This window comes from Eriocheir sinensis, chromosome 55 (genome assembly GCF_024679095.1).
Source record: "Eriocheir sinensis breed Jianghai 21 chromosome 55, ASM2467909v1, whole genome shotgun sequence".
NCBI classification, from domain to species: Eukaryota; Metazoa; Arthropoda; class Malacostraca; order Decapoda; family Varunidae; genus Eriocheir; species Eriocheir sinensis.
This window is the reverse complement of record NC_066563.1, coordinates 6,636,295-6,651,606: the sequence shown is the minus strand read 5'-3', so window position 1 is coordinate 6,651,606 and position 15,312 is coordinate 6,636,295. Positions and strand designations below refer to the sequence as shown.

The 15,312-nt window shown below is 41.9% G+C and overlaps 1 long non-coding RNA gene across 1 annotated transcript in view; it reads left to right on the top strand.

Annotated features, from left to right (window-relative positions):
- LOC126983975 (uncharacterized) overlaps nucleotides 1-15,312 on the top strand; it is a 94,588-nt gene that overhangs the window by 32,298 nt on the left and 46,978 nt on the right. Inside the window, exon 3 of the long non-coding RNA XR_007736310.1 lies at nucleotides 11,959-12,012. This is a non-coding gene — a long non-coding RNA (uncharacterized LOC126983975). The remainder of the gene's footprint in view (nucleotides 1-11,958; nucleotides 12,013-15,312) is intronic.

Genomic DNA, 15,312 nt, shown 5'->3' with positions numbered 1-15,312 from the left:
TCCATCCTCCTTTCTTATATATGTTGTTCCTCTTGATCAATTTTCTTACTCCATCTCTCCTCTTCTATTCACTCTTTCATTTCTTGTTATTTGCTCCATATTTTCATCACGCGGCTCTGAATTCGCGGCGTGCTTTCCGCGGGTCTTTTTCAGAATTATTAAATATTTAGGCCCGGCATGAATTTCTTAGAAACCGCATTTTCGTAACGCTCTGCCGGAATAGAATTTAGATTAACCGACAACTCGACTATTTCACAAGGATAATATAAGCATGATATGTACGTAAGAGCCCACGCACACACACACACACACACACACACACACACACACACACACACACACACACACACACACACACACACACACACACACACACACACACACACACACACACTTTCCTTTTACTATATTTTCGAAGCAGTTTTTTTATATATTTTTTTTCAATTCCTTTCAGTCCTTGCTTCCTCTGTCTTCCTGTCAGTAAATAAACACACACACACACACCTTAATTGCCTTGGTCACCTGAGATTGAAACTTAAACATCATCTCGGTTTGCTCTTCTAATTGGTTATCTCTTTCTCTGTCTCTCTCCACTTGATTTGATTTCTCTGTTTTCTCTCCTTGATCAAACTCAAAAATCTCTTCCCCTCCAGTCTTAAATGCACTCGACCATGAGGGAGAAATCTAATTAATGGAAAAGGTGAAAAACAGGACTAAAAATATATATGGAGGTTACAGGTAAAAGGTTAGGCTTCTCATTAGTCGTGTTTTGAGATGAGGTGAATTACCTGGACGGTGTTGAGACCTGATATCGGGTAATTAATCTTTTTGGTGTTCCACGCTGTTGCTTTCTCTCTACTTCGCCAGCTATCTAACTCTCACTCACTCTCCCACTCTTTCAGTCTTTCCTATTTACTTTGTTTTCTTCTCCTATTTTCTTCCCTTTTTATATTTCTTCTTTTCCCTTGTTTTTTTTCTGTTTTCTTTCTCCTTTCTCTCTCCTTCTGTCCAACTCTTACTCTCTCTTTCATTCTTTCAATTTTTCGCATTTACCTCGTTCTCTCTCCCTATTCTTTTGCTTCTTATGTTTTTTTTCCTTTCCCTAGTCTTTTTCTATTTTTGCCTTCTCCTTCTCTCTCTCCTTTGCCGTCTGTCCAATTCTCCTTTCCTTCACTTATTTCGCGTTTACTTTCAATTTTACGCCGTTTTTTATCTCGTTCTCTCTTCCTGTTATTTCATTTTCCTATATTTCTTCCTTTCATTTTTCTCCCAGTTTCTTCTTTTCCAGCTGTTTCTCACTCTTCCCACTCTCTCGTATTTACTTTTAATCTTATAGCATTTTTACCTCGTTTTCTCCTTTTACTCTTTCGCTTCCTATATTTCTTCCTGTCTCGGTTTTCCTATTTTTCTTCTTTTCCATCTGTTTCTCCTTCTCTCTTTTATTTACTTTCAATCTTAGACCGTTTTTGCCTTGTTCAATTGTCTTATTCTTTCACTTGCTATATTTCTTCCTTTCTCTCTGTTTTTCTATTTTTTCTTTTTCATATGTTTTTTTTCACACGTACCCAGACCTTCCCATTCTCTCTCTATTCCTTCGCTTTTTCCTTCCCCATCTCTCTTCCGTTACTTATACTCAAACCTTCCCATTCTCTCTATCTTCCTCTTCCTTCCCTTTTTTCTCCCCATCCAGTCTCCCTTACCTTTTCCAGCACCTTCCCATTTTCTCCCTTTCCCTTCTCTGTCCATTTCCGTGCTTTAGCGAGAGGGGCTGAAGCGGGGACTGTGTTAATCCTCCCTAGTGGTCGCTTTTATTACCAGGATTAACCAGCCAATCAATCACATTACTATTGTGTGAAAGGTCAGTGGTAAAAAACTATGGTAAAAAAAAATACAGGCTGTGATGTGTGCAGTTTATTTTTCTTTCTTGTTGTTTGTGGAGTTGGTGGAGCATAATGGAAAGTGGAAGATTATATAGAGGATGCATCACCTGTCTCGTTGGTGTGAAAGGCCAATAAACCATGGTAAACGATTAATGAAGCAAACCTGAATGAAACAAAAGAAAGATTACTCATATTATTCATAGTATGACTCAATTGAATGACTAGTAATTGACGGATTATTCATAGGACCAATCAGTTGTCTGTTTGGTGTGCAAGGCTAATAAGCAACGGGAAACAATAAATGAAACAAATCTGCATGAAACAAAAGAAAGATTAAGCATATTACTGTAGTTTGACTTGTTTGTGAATGGACTGAAAATAATGGTTGAAAAAGGACAGGTAAAATGAATTGCAAGGCGTGATATGTGCAGTTCATCTGTGACATTTATTACTGCAGTACAAAATTGGAAAAAAAAATAGTTACGGTCTAGAACTATCAATGTATTAACCTTTTTTTTTATATTATGGAAGAGTTAACTCAACCTTCACTCTTTCATTCCTCTCTCTGGTAAAATCTGTTCCATCCCTCGTACGATTATTTTTCCCACTTTTCCGCTAATTATAACTTTTCTGGAGGGGAGTTCAGGGCAGCCTCTGGACATATGTTTTGTTTGTTTTGTTTGTCATACTTTTACAACTTTGTCCCACGTGTATAGAAACATGTGGTGGGCCTCCTCTTCACATCCCCCTTGGTCCTCCACCTCTTACCGTACCAAAAACTTATGCGTCGCTATTATGTGGTCCTTGTGTGCAGAGCAGGACTATAGGGAGTGCAGGGAAGGCCAAGTTTTATCGAATGGAATGAAGCCAGGCAGTACACGATCAAGGGGAGGTGGATTGTAAAACTCTTGGAAATGGGATAAAATTGTTGAACATAAATTTGTCATCGCGGTAGGAAAAGCCATAGAGGGTTAAAGGGAAGTTGATAAAGGTAGGATGAAAGGGGAACTGAGAAAAAAAAATATAGGGGAAAGTTATAGACTGGTCCGGAGCCATAAAGTGATTTTCGGAAATGTAATGAATTGAAGTTGTAAATTGGAGGCGGAAATATTGTTAGCAAAGGAAAAGAGTCTAAACATAGTGATGAAATACTAGTTTAGAACCTGAACGAACACAAAAAGAATTACGAGTTTAAGGAAGCAACTCACGAATTGAAGACAAAGATGATCGACAGAAAACAAGTAAATTCGAGATAATGGAAAAAAATGAGAGATTGTAGATACATAAGACAAAAAAAATACTATCATTAAACTATCGCATTCGTTCTGAGATAGATATGTAAAGATAGATAGACAGGTAGATAGATAAATTGACAGATAAAGTGAATGATGATAATGAAAAGACACAATAAAAGGAGAAAATGGAGATAAAAGAAATCGAACGACTCAAAAAGTTAGCAACAAAAGTTTGGTAATTTAAAAACACAATACAGCGAGGGGCGGGGTGCCATTCCTCACTCTCTGTTATGAGGCATCTCAAGGGCGGTGTAAGGACGGGAAGCGAAGGACGGGGCGAGGGAGACAAGGAAGGCTGGGTGAAGGGAAGAGGGAAAGGGAATAAATGAAAGATAAGTGAGGGAAAGCAAAAGGACAATGTTGTGGTGGAGAGGAAGGAAGGAGAGGAGATGAGAGAGGAAAAGAGAAGAGAGGAGAGGAGAGGAGGGTGAGGCAGATTTGGCGAAGGAAGGAGCAAACGAAGAAGAAGAATAGGAAAGCAAGGAGCGAAGATTAGATGAAGGGAAGAGAAAAGATGTAAGGGGGAAAGAAAGCAAAAGAAGTAATGGATAAAGGGGAGTGAGTCATAATGGACTAAGGAAGGAACGACGATTTAATGGAGGAGAGGGAACAGGAAAAGATGGGAGGTAAATGGAAGAGAAAGCAAGAGTGTTATGTAGGTGGGTGGAAAAGAAGTAATGGATAAAGGAGAGAGAGGCAGATTGAAAGGGTGTAGATGCGTATTCGATGTTTGGGTTAATGTTGATCCATCTGTCTCTCTATCTTTTTCTTGTGATGTTTTTTAATTTGGTTTCCTTTTTTTATCGTTATTTGTGGGCATTATTTTCTAAGCCTCCCGCTGTTGGTCTATGTGAAGATTATCATTTTATTCTCTTCGTTTTTCTCTTATTTTTTTCTGTTTTTCGCTTTCTATTACTTACATTTGTCTACTAATTGTCTTTGGTTACTTTCGCGTGATTGGTTGGCGGCATTTTCCGAGTCTACTGGTACTGGCCGATTTTGAGGTGCTCTTTTTAATTATCTCTCTTCTTTTTCCTCCATGTTATCTTATTTCTTAAATTATTACTCTTTACATTTTCTTTTTCCATGTCATTTATTTCCATTTTCTACCTTTTTTTACCTTTAATCGTCTCCTCTTCTTGCATTATTTCGATTCTTTATTATTTTCTTCTTATTCCTCTGCTTCCATGTTTTTCCTTTTCTTTATCCCTTTCTCCCTACGCTCATTCTTATCTTCTCACGTTCTCCTCCTCTCGGTTTCCTTCTCCCTAACCACGCTTAACTTTCTCATATCTTTTCCCTTATTCCTCATTTCCTCCCCTTCCTTTCTTCCCCCTCAACTTTTACTTTATTTTTTCATTTTCTTTCTCCCTTTCTCCCTACCCCATCACTCCTTTACTCTCTCATTCCCCTTCTTTATCATTTTCCATCACGTAACTCCACTTAATTTCCTCGTCTCTTTTTCCCCTATCCCTCGTTTCCTCCCCCCCATCCCCACCCTCTTCCTCCCCCCCGCACCCTTTCAATTCCCCTGCTTATGTAAATTAGGAAACAAATTCCAAGTTCTCATTCGCTTCACAAACTCACAGCACGGGGCCGCAATTTGTGTGTCTTGTTTAAGTGTCCCTCTCGCAAAAGAAAACAAAATTCTCTCAAAACATCCTAACTGGTGTCCACGCTGATAACGCCCTCAGGTGTGATACATAGGTGCGCGGGGAGCCCAGGTAACCAGGTAAGGCCTTCACTAGAGCCCCCTGGCGGTAATTATGGCGTGGCAACCGAGAGGAGATGACGTGGAAAATGAGAGGCGCGGCGAAGGCATAAGGGATGGAAAGATGCAATGTTTCTTACCTGTTTTTCATTTTACATTTTTCCTGTCGATTTTTTTTTTTTTTTTTTTTTTGACGCGTTTCGTTGGCAAGGCTTAAGATGCCGCCTCGTGTGACGTGAATGGTGGGAGTTCACTGAAGGAGAAGGAGGAGGAGGCTGTGGAGGTAAAAGAGGTGTAGGAGGAGATGGAAAAGAAAGGGTAAATGAAGGAGGAGGGACAGAAGGAGTGGTTTTTTTTTTTTTTTTTTTTTTACGTGTTGCCTATTGCGCCGGTAGGCATCTTCCCGGTGGGGCCTGATGGTTGGGGGTAAAAGAAAAGAAATATGCGGAATATATAATAGGAAGAGGTTTAAATTAATATGGAAAAAGAAAAATCAGAGGACGTGAAGACAAAGTAAAAAAAAATGGGGCAAGATGAGGAAATGGAGGAGGAAGAAGGAGGAACAAAAAGAAAAGAGATGATTATAAAAAAAAACATCTTAAAATTGTCCAAACTTTCCATCCCTTCCTCCATCCGTTCACCTTCCATTCACCTTTCAAAACACAGGTACATTCCACTTATACCTCTTACCCTTACACCACTATTAACGAGACACTAATGTAAGTCTGTCTAGGTCTCGCCAGTCTTAATTTCATACAGCAATAGGAAAAGGAAGGTCAGTTCTTGCCCTATAAACCTTATCGAACCTACTCCACAAACAGGACAAACCTCTTCCTGTTTTATAATCCGCATATTTCTCCTCTTTTACCACCATATGCTCGCTCTCCTGCCCCCTCCTTCCCCTCCTCCTCCTCCTCCTCCTCCTGCTTCAAGGTTTCGAGTCCAGCTATCAACCTATAAACCTCAGTCTTTCATGTTTTTTGAGTCCTGGTCTTAATTTGATGTCAGCCAAATAGGAGAAGCCCGTTAGCACCCCATTAAACTTGTCAATACTAGACCCTAAACAAGATTCAGGGAAGAGAGGGGAAGATAGAGAGAGAGAGAATCAATCCTTTTAGTTGTGGTTTTATGTCAGCATAGAGAGAGGAAAGGAAAGTTGTGGCTTCATGAACCATCTCAAATCTCAGATCACAAACAAGACAGGAAGGAGAGCAAGGATTTAAGCCATGCTGGTTTTCATTTCATGGCAGCAAAGGGAGGAAAGGAAGGGCGCCATCCTGACTCTCTCTCTAGTTTTATTTGTATGTCAGCCTAAAGAAAAGAGACACCAGTTCGTCACGCCATTAAACTTGTCATTCCAAAACGTTATATAAGATGCAGACAAGAGAAATAGAGGGGAAAGCATCAGAGTCCTTGTAGTTGTGGTTTTATGTTAGGAAAAGTAAAGGAAAGGAAAGTTTTCGCTCCATAAACCATCTCACTCTCAGATCACAAACAAGACACGGGAAGGAGAAGAAGAATTCGAGTCATTCATATCAAGATATCAAGCCAGCGAGGGGCCGGAGGGAAAGGCCACCTCCTGACCCTTTCTCTTAAACGAAACACCCTTGACCTAAATTTGGAAGGTAAGCGAAGGGAGATTAAGAGCAATACATGACTGACAACTAACTGAAAGCGCGGGAATTAACAGCCGTGTGATGATTATGCTCTTTGCTGCTCAAATGGAAATCCCTTGAAAAACGAGGTCTCTGCGAGGTCTCTGCTGCACGTGACCTAAAAATCATAGTCTAGGGCGCTTGTTTCCATTCAATCGGTCTGGCTGCCTGTTTTTGTGTGTGTCTGTTTGTCTGTTCCTGTTCGGTTTCATGCTTTTGTTCCGTGTCTGTCTCTTTGTCTCTGTCCCTGTTTGTCTCAATGTGGTATCGATTTTTTTTTTTTGTTCCGTGTCTGTCTCTGTCTATGTCCCTGTTGTGTCTCTGTTTGTATGTCTGTTTGCCTGTTTCTTTGTCTGCTCGTTTGTTTGTCTGTGTCACAAATCCTGCAAACAATAAGTAGAAACACACATACACACACACTATACACAACACAACAAACAACACACAGCACAAGCACACAACCAACACCCCTGCAAATAGATTCACGCCTCAAGGAGACCGCTAAACTTCACCTCTCCACGCAGTCGGAAGCGCCTTAAAAATCGTAAACTTCTACCATTGACGCTGAATCGAGGTCATGAGTGTGTCGAGACCTCCTTGTGCCTTGGTCCAGATCCTTTTGTCCAACGGGAGGGAAAAAGAGAGGAAGGGCGAGAGAGCGAGAGGAAGAGGGGGGAGAGGGAGAGCTAGAGAGAGCGCCAGAGAGCAAGAGAGCGAGAGGGAAATAAAAATAAGCAAAATAAAAAGAAAATATAAAGAAAGAGAAAGAATGTATGAAGAAAGAAAATACATAAAAAGAAAGAAAAGACGGACGGAAAGGAAAGACAAAAGGAAGGAAAGAAAGAATAAAAAAAAAGAATGTATAAGAAAGACAAGCACAGAGAATCAAAACATCAAACGGAAAATGAAAGAAAACAAACAGACAAGCTCGGCCGGTTCCCAGAGTTTTTTGGCTTTAAAGCAGAAGAGAAAAAAAAAAACAGCAGTTCGTAACCTCATTTTTCCGACGGCATGTTCTTCTTTAACGCCTAAGTCATCAAGGTCTGGCTGGTGGCTGGCTGTTGATCCTCGCTGTGCCAATTTTGTCTCTCATTCACGCGTAACTCATCACCCGCTCCACAACGCAGGTCATGGGCGCGCACAGCCGGGCTTCAAGTGGAAAGATATGTCCACGTTCTGCTCTTTTGATTCGCTAGAGACTGCCACAGAAACGTATCAATGCCCTTGACCTCTTCCTCTTGTCCGATCCGTGTGTGTGTGTGTGTGTGTGTGTGTGTGTGTGTGTGTGTGTGTGTGTGTGTGTGTGTGTGTGTGTGTGTGTGTGTGTGTGTGTGTGTGTGTGTGTGTGTAGAGGGGTCAAAGGAAAGGTGAATGCACCTGTAGGTTTCTGTTTATTGTGTTTGCGGTGACTGCATTTAAACACACACACACACACACACACACACACACACACACACACACACACACACACACACACACACACACACACACACACACACACACACACACACACACACACACACACACACACACACACACACACACACACACACGTCGAATAGATGCTCGATTTAGCGAAAAAAGAGATGAGTGCGAAATGGAAAGAAAGATGGGGATATATCGAGAGAGAGAGAGAGAGAGAGAGAGAGAGAGAGAGAGAGAGAGAGAGAGAGAGAGAGAGAGAGAGAGAGAGAGAGAGAGAGAAAACGTAAATAGACAAAAAAAAATGGAAAGCAGAAGATGAAAAGTGTGGACGGAGAAAAACGAGAGAAGAAAACTGATGAGGAAAACGCTGTAACAAGACTTCATATGATGATGGAGAGGAAGGAGAAGAAAGAGACGAGGAAGAAAAAGGAGAAGCAGCCTAAACGAGAAGAAAGAAGAGAAGAAAATTGTAAGGAGGAGGAGGAGGAGGAGTAGGAGGAGCCAGCTGGATAACGAAGCAAAAGGAAAAGTTGTAACCCTTGATTCATTCTGCATCGTCAGAAAGAACCGGCGACTCAGTCTTTTTTTCATATCAACGACTAACTCCTACGTTTTTATTTTCCTCATTTCTGTCGTCTATACTTTCTGTGGTCAATAATTTCTGTGATCTATACTCTGACCTTTTTCATATCAACAACTGCCTCTTACGTTTTTATTTTCCTCATTTCTGTCGTCTATACTTTCTGTGGTCAGTTATTTCTGGGATCTATACTCTGACCTTTATTTTGCGTACAATCACTTATAGTTGAACGTAAGACAGATGCGACCTTATTTTTTCTTCAACAGTTTTCTCGGTAAATAAGATAGTTTGTTTTGTGTGTGTGTGTGTGTGTGTGTGTGTGTGTGTGTGTGTGTGTGTGTGTTTCAGCGTATTTTTTTCTTCAACAGATCTCCCGGTAAATAAGAGGGTTAGGTTCTTAAGTTAGCGTTCTTTAAAAGAGTTTCTCCTTACACGCCTCGATTTCGATGCATATTTTCTGCCGAGCTTCATGTCGCTTCTGTCGCTTCCAGGTAACTTTCCCTTGAGTTAGAAATATTCCTGGAGCAAGAAGAAAGACGGTGAGGTGCTTTTCCATTCCACCCAAAAGAGGAGAGAGAATAAATAGCCAGAACGTATAGAAAATAGAGGTTTGAGCAACTAATAGCAAGGAAGTGAGAGGAGAGCAAGTGGCTAGGAAAAGGAGAGAGAGAATAAATAGCAAAGAACCTATAAAAAACAGAGACGTTAGCAAGTAATGACGAGGGGAGAACAGGAGAACAAGGGACTGGGAAAAGGAGAGAGAATATATAGCCCAGAACTTATAGCTGGCATATGACCACAGATGTTGCGCCGACTAAACGAAACTTTTCCAGAACTTATAGAAAACAGAGATGAGCAACTAATGGCGAGGGAGTGAAAAGAGAAGGGAGTAGGAGAAGACGACAGGGAGAATAAACAGCCAGCAAACTATAGAAGGAGGTGAAAGGAGAACAAAGAACCAGGAGAAGAAATATGGTAAAGATAAAAATGGGTGCATACGCTCTAGCTGCGCGTGGCTACTCTGCTCATCTCCGTACCCTTGGAAGAGAGAAAGAGAAAATAAATACACAGAAAATCATAGGAAAACAGACGTGAGGAGAAAAAGGTGTATAGTTTATCGCAGTCACAGGCGGGATAAACGCCACCTGAGGATTAGCTTCGAGACTCAAAAGTTTGCGAGAAAGTTTTTGAGGGTTTAGTTCGTCGCCCGAGAGAAAGGGTTAGGAAGTAGGGCGAGGGTAGAGGCCAAGAGGGTGAGGAGGTGAGGGTCTTATGGGCGGATAGAGGGAAGGGGAAGGCGTTGTGTGGGTTCTGTTAGTCAGGAAGTGTTTGATTTTTTGAGGGAGGGAAGGCAAGGAAGGGAAGGGAAGTGGGCCATGGTGGTGGTGGTGGTGGTGGTGGTGTTTTTTTTTTTTTTTACAACAAAGGAGACAGCTCAAGGGCACAAAAAAGGACACAATAATAAAAAATAACCCCGCTTCTCGCTGCTCCTATAAAAAGAATCAAAAGAGGTGGCCGAAAGAGAGGTCAATTTCGGGAGGAGAGGTGATAGTGGAGGTCGTGTTTGTGATTACGAGTATAGGAGGTGTTTTCTTTTTGGTGTTGCTTGTAAATGCAATGGAGGTAGTGATGATAGTGGTGATGGTGATAGTGATGATCCTGATGGTGATATAGGTTGGGTAATGGTTGTGGTGGTGATGTTAGGGTTCATTTTTGAGAGCATGGCGAAGGTGATACTGATGGTGAATGGTGGTTGAAAATGACGGTGAGAGTTATGACTATCATGATTATGATGATGGCAATGATGGTAATGATGGTGATGAGGAGGAAGAGGATAATAACGATGGCTATAATGTTTTCTCACTCTTTCCATAAAAAAAAAAGCTTCCGCTCAAGACTTATAAAATCATGCAAAAACGCTTCTTCTACAATCAGGGCAGTAAAAGAATGTAATAAAAAGGCCAAGTCAACTCTTAAAAACACTCGTAAAAAGACAGAAAAGAACAGTCAAAGCCAAATCGATGCAGAGGGGAGGGGAGGCGGAGGAGAGGATGGCAAGGTAAAGAAACTCGTGCATCGGTATGAGACAAAGCTTCGATAAAATGTAAGCAAATATTCTCGAAGGAACGACCGAGGAAAAGTGTCTTGAGCAACTGGAACGCATGAAAGACAGACAGATAGATAAATAGAAAGATAGACAGAGAGAGATAGAAGGCGATACAGGGAGACAGAGACAGAGACAGAGACAGAGACAGAGAGAGAGAGAGAGAGAGAGAGAGAGAGAGAGTTATCAATCTTCAAGAAAGCAGTAAGCACAAAAATAGTTGCAACAGATATGAAGGAAAGCAACAGTGAAACAGGCTGTGTGAAACTCCAGACTGTTGGTTTGATAGCACAAGGCGAGGAGAGATGAGAGATGAAAGAGAAAGAGAAAAAGAGCATCACACCCCATTTGTAAATTCATGAATACGTTAGATATACATTCACAGAAACTTCTCTCACGTTCATGCAAGCGCGAAAAGAAATGTGTATATGCAGGACACACATAAACACACAACAGACACACACACACGCGAAAAAAAATGCATATCCCCCCCAAGAAAATGTTTATGGTAACTCACAAACACACACACACACACACACTCAGACCCCCCACCTCCCCCCCCACACACCCTCCCCCCCACACACATTCGTCCTAACACTCACCATAAAATATCAGACATCTCACATATACATACTACCTGGCCTAATGAGCTCCAGGTAGAGGTAAGACACCCACTCACCTGCCTACCTACTACCTAAGAACTTCTCTAACATCACCTGGACAGAAAATAAGTCTCCACAATTTCCCTATGGGCGTCAATGTGTACTGGAGTCGCTGCCCGCTGGGAAATCATGTCTGTCTCACTGGATATGTTCTTTTTCCTTATTCCTTTAGCAATTGTCGTGTTCCGGTACTTGTTAAAATCGAAATACATGGAGCTAAGGCTGGTCCCTCTTGTCTGATCTGATCTGCAGGGAACTGGGTCTTCAAGTGTTCCATTCAAGGGTATTTTCTTTGTCAGTATTGAGGCAGTGAAGAAAGAAAGGGAGAGGTCTGGAGGTAGCTGTTGTGACTCTTTTTATTATTTTATTATTTTCGTTATTATTATTATGCTAAGAATTGCGTTTTCGTGTGTTTTCATTGTCTGTAGTGAAGTAGTTAAGTAAGGAAGATAGAGGCTGGAAGTTAGCCATTAGGATTATTTATTATTATTATTGGCGTTAGTTTGATTATTATGATGGAATTTTCATTACTATTGTCATTAGTATCATAATTTTTGTTCGTTTTTTTTTGTTATATATTTTTCTATAGTTATATGCTTATCTATTTTATTATTTTTTAACGCACATATTTCTTTGTCTTTTTCAGCAACACAATCTTCAACTCTGCATTGGCGCGCTGCAGCCTAGACATCCACAAAAGGTACGTTGTTATTCTCGTATTATACTTATTTACTGCCTTCCCCTGTGTCCTGTTAGGCGAAGGAACTACCATTAGCGAGACGTCTTACGGTAAGAAATGTGTACTTCGATATTTTTTTTACGTCCATCAACTTCCTTGGACTTATCGAACATTTTTTCTTTAATAATTCTTGTAGCATCATCTCTGCCATCGTTTGCTCCTTTTCCTTCCTTCATCTTTCCTCCTTCTTCCACTTCTGCCCTTTATTCTTCTTCGTCCTAGGAATAACAACGCTTCTTTCTTTTCTCGTTCTTGTATCATCATCATCATTTGCGCTCCTCTTCTTTCTTCATTCATTAACCTTTTTTATCCTTCCTCTACTGCTCCTCCACCTTCTCTTCTTCTTAGGAATAACAGAGCATATTTCCTTACTCATTCTTGTAATATTGTCATCTCATTGTTTGCTCCCCATTTCTCTTTCACTTTTTTCTTTTCCTCCTCTTCCTCCTCTTAATTTTCCACGTCTGCTCTCCTGCTCTCATCCTTCATAATGATCTCACTTCCGACCTCTCACCCTGCCATATCTTAATCATTCCATCTCTCCGCTCTCCCGCCTCCACCTCTCTCCTCCTTCCACCTCTCCACCTGTCCTCATACTATCCCTCTCTCTCCCATGCACCTGTCTCCCACCTTCCACTGCTGCTCCACCTGGCCTTACGCTCTCCCTCTCTCCCCTACCCACCTCTCTCCTACCTTCCACCTCTCCACCTGCCCAGCCGCCCTCCCACTCCTCTCCCACCTCCCCAGCTTTCCCCCCTGAACCTCCTCCCCCCCCGCCCTCCCTCTTCGTCTTTCCCGTCTCGCTGAACCCTAAGCCGTTAATGGGCCAGCATCCAATTATAGATATGTCGTTAATATGAAGCCACTTGCATTAGCACAGATACCGCCTACACGTGTGACGACAATGGCTAATGATGTTGACGCCACCTTTTAGTGAGCGCTGGTGTTCTTTTGTTTTGCTTTTTGCAGTCTGGTGATTAGATATAATTATGCATTTTTGGAAGCGGGAGGAGAAAAGAAAAGGCTAGATATGTGCTTTTTGATCTGCAGTTGTCTTTATGCAGTTCAGATCCGCCCCGCTTTGCATATCTCAAGGAAAGATTGATAGAGAAAACAATGGCATTCACTTTTTTTTTTCTTTTTGCATTTTTGGGAGCGTGAAGAGAAAGGAAAAGACTAGACGTGTGTTTTTGATCTGCAGTTGTTTTTATGAAGTTCAAACCCGCCCCCGCTCTGCATATCTCGTTAAGGAAAGATGGATAAAGAAAACAACGTCACTCGCCTTTTTGTGTGTGCGTGTAATTTGGGGAGCGGGGAGAGAAACGAAAATACTAGATGTGTGTTTTTCGAGCTGCAGTTGTCCTAATACAGTTCAGATTCACCCACTTTGCATATCTCGTCAAGGATAGATAGATAGATAAAACAACATCATTCGCTTTCATAGCAAACGATACTGAAAGAGCAACTGAATGACATCAAAAGCACCAGAGACCTCATAATATCACCGAGCCACGACCCTCACACGGACACACACACAGACCTTCACCAAGTCAGACCAGTGCCAGATGGAGCTTCAATATTTCCTCCACGGGCTAAAAGGTGCATGTCTGTCCTTCTAGAGGCTACACACGCCCTGGAGACGGCACTTCCAAGGCTGCAGACACAATGGCCAAGTTCTCCTGCACATTATGGCGGAGGTGGAGGATGTGGTGGTGGTGGTGGTGGTAGGAGAGGGTGGATTGCGGAATAGATTTCTTATTAAGTTTGTGGAAGTTAGTTCGTCTCGGAAGAAGAAGAATAAGGTGCAGGATGGCAGAATAAGGGAGGAGGAGGAGGAGGAGGAGGAGGTAGGGGTGCCGGGGGGAGGGTGGATTGAGGAGGAGAACGCGGAAGACAACGAGGTCGGGAGTAGATTGGATTTTCAGCCCAATAAAAAGAAACAGGGCGACAAATTGTTTCTTAGTCATTGGTTTCGTATTGGTATTAGGGAGGAGAGGGGGGGACTTATCTATCTCTGTGTGTGCTCCGTTTTCTTTTGGTTCTGATAAGTTAGAATTCTCTTTTTGTTTGCCCCCCTCTCTCTCTCTCTCTCTCTCTCTCTCTCTCTCTCTCTCTCTCTCTCTCTCTCTCTCTCTCTCTCTCTCTCTCTCTCTCTCTCTCTCTCTCTCTCTCTCTCTCTCTCTCTCTCTCTCTCTCTCTCTCTCTCTCTCTCTCTCTCTCTCTCTCTCTCTCTCTCTCTCTCTCTCTCTCTCTCTCTCTCTCTCTCTCTCTCTCTCTCTCTCTCTCTTCACCTGTTAACCCCATTTCGTCCGGTTCACTTTGGTTCCATTCAGTTTTTTTTTCCTTTCTTAATTTCTAACTCCATCTTCTTCTGACTCTATTTCGCTCAGATTGACTTTTGTTCTCAGTTCAAGTCTTTCATTCTCTCTCTCTCTCTCTCTCTCTCTCTCTCTCTCTCTCTCTCTCTCTCTCTCTCTCTCTCTCTCTCTCTCTCTCTCTCTCTCTCTCTCTCTCTCTCTCTCTCTCTCTCTCTCTCTCTCTCTCTCTCTCTCTCTCTCTCTCTCTCTCTCTCTCTCTCTTTCTCTCTCTCTCTCTCTCTCTCTCTCTCTCTCTCTCTCTCTCTCTCTCTCTCTCTCTCTCTCTCTCTCTCTCTCTCTTTCGTTCTAATAAGTTTGAGTGTTTCCTTCGTTTCTTCTCTCACACCTCAGCCCATAACCTCAATTTCCTCTCAATCCATCACTCGCTTTCTTTCGTTGTTCTTCCTCCATCATATTTCTTCAAACGAGCCTCAGACTTCATTTTGCTTCTCCTTGATTCTTCCTTTTTCCTTTTTTCTGCTCCTTTCTCTTCATTTCACTTCGTCACTTCAGTTTTCTTTTTCTCTTCCATTCAAACGTGACCTTACTTTAAATTTTTCACTTCCTTTCCCTCGTCACTCTTCAAATTCCCTTTTCCTTTTCACTTCATTTTTCATTTTTCATTTTACCCTTCATTTCGCTCGTCACTTTTCACTTTTCTTTTTTCTCTTCACCTCACTCATCATTTCGCTTTCCCTTTTCCTTTTCCTTTCACTCGTCAACCTTCCCTTTTCCTCCCTCTTCCTTATTTTATTGCGACACCCATCTCTTCCCTGCACCGTTCTCTCACCATCTCCTCTCTCGCAATCATTTCTCCTCCAGCTTCTCTCCATTGATTCTCCGCCATTCCTCATCCCATCTCCATCTTTAGGTCCTCCATCAGTTAGGTTTTCCGCTCCCATGC